Source organism: Metopolophium dirhodum, chromosome 2, assembly GCF_019925205.1.
Source record: "Metopolophium dirhodum isolate CAU chromosome 2, ASM1992520v1, whole genome shotgun sequence".
Taxonomy (NCBI): Eukaryota; Metazoa; Arthropoda; class Insecta; order Hemiptera; family Aphididae; genus Metopolophium; species Metopolophium dirhodum.
This window is the reverse complement of record NC_083561.1, coordinates 34,409,466-34,411,611: the sequence shown is the minus strand read 5'-3', so window position 1 is coordinate 34,411,611 and position 2,146 is coordinate 34,409,466.

Sequence of the window (2,146 nt, the reverse complement as noted above, 5' to 3'; positions counted from 1 at the left end):
ATAGGTACTAATGGTTTTTAATGTGTCCATTCACTAATCGTTAGTGCGAGTGTGCGACACATGTTTGCCGTGTAGAAAAAAAATAAAATTATGTTATAGGTTGTACGTGACATTTGGTGCAACATTTATATTATAAACGATTTCGAAGAATGTCGCTAGTTCAAAGTGAAGGTGATAAATTATGATGGTTATTTGTTTACTTATGATAATATTCGAAATAATTTAAAATATAGTTTTTTGCATATCTATTTTTAAATGTTTTGATGTAGCACATAATATTATATCATTGCCTTCTTTATAAATATTATAATATTTAGCACGTCATGAAATGTGTATGATATTAACGACAATGTTATATTACATTTTACCGTTAAGTTTTTATGTAGACGTACAATTAATATAATTTACAAAAACATATTAGTACACTATTTTAATGAATTGAAATCAAATTTATTTAAACTTATTATACACGACTCATTAATCCCTCCGTTGTTTGTGGCTTTACGGTAATTCATATTTGCGACAAAACAATATATATAATATTATATATGACTCAATCCGCCCACCTATGTAAGCATTTACACCATTCCTCAAACATAGACGGGTTCGGACGCAACAAGTTATAGCCGCTCCTATGGGATCGCGACGCGAGTGGCATTATATTACAATCACGGTAGATATTATGGTAACTATTTGCCTATAATTAGGCGTAGCTTTTTTCGGGCGGTTCCGCGAGCGAAAAGAGACACGCGAACGAGATGGGACAATAAGACTAGAAGCGAGGAATCATCGGCGGCCGTCCGCAATAATAAACGATGATTGGCATTTCCATACATAGATAATATTATTATTATTATTATTTATTATCATCATCCGAGCCCGGCTGTGCAACAATAACATACGCAGTCCGTCGCCGCAATTTGTAGGCCTATTGAACATCGCAGTATTTTATACGCGGCCGACGAATTCCGCGTGTGCACCGACCAGTGTACGCGCCTGTAATAATATTACCACCGTCGTCGTCGTCGTCTGCATTGTATAACATACAGGGTGATTCATCAAGCACGCCTAACCCCATATTTTTTTGTTACCGAAATAATGCGTCCGTCCGAATTCAGATGTTTGGAATTTTCAACGACATACTAAAATACCGCATGTTATTTTCAATTACTTGGATTTTCATACTATTTAAGGAGTGTCATTATTGAGAGGGTGATTCAAAATTTTGATTTTCAAATGAGAATCAACCTTTTTTTCAATATAAATTGCTTAGCAGATGATTTTTTTGAAATCCTTATGTATCCAAATTCAAATTTGAATGGATGTTTCCGAGTTATTATAAATTAAATACTGAGGATTAATAGCTCATCGTGACGATGGGCTTAAAAACGTAATGGCTTTAATAATGATATGAAAATTGTAGTAGGTGATTACCTAATACTAATATATTACCGTTTTATAAATTGTGTAAATATTGTCCGAGCATAATAAGTAGGTAGGTAGGTACAAGGTATATCAAAATTAAATATTGCATATATTTTATATTTTTCCAAACCATTTTTAAGGACTATATTATCCTTAGAACTTCTAAATGTTTTAATAACTCAGAAACTACTCATTCGAGTTTTTGAAATAGGTTAATTAACAACTATCTACTTATCAATTCATAAAGTAAGACAGGGAGGTTGTAATTTGAAAAATAGAAATTCGTATCGCCACACGACACTGCAGCAGCTAATACTATCAAAGTGTTTAAAAATATGGCGTTTCAGTAAGTTCCAAAAATCACAATTTGAATAAATCCACTATAAAAAAAAGGGGGGTAGGGGGAAAGGGCATGAGTATACTTGGTGGAACCGCCCTGTATATAATAATAATATATTGTAATGTACCTTCGACGGCGATGATAACAATAACAACGACGACGCGTATGCGACGAGGCACCATACGAGCAGCGGACACTGCAACAATTATCATAATATTGTGTTCAGTTGTTGAACTTTTCGTCTTGCCCCTTACAGCGGTGGAGTGGCGCGTGCGTGACTTATGCGTCGGAATAATATACGTGAGGAGTGCAGTGGCGGCCAGTGGCGGCGGGACCGGAGACCGACGAGATGGCACCGGCGCGGCGGCCGCATCAATCATC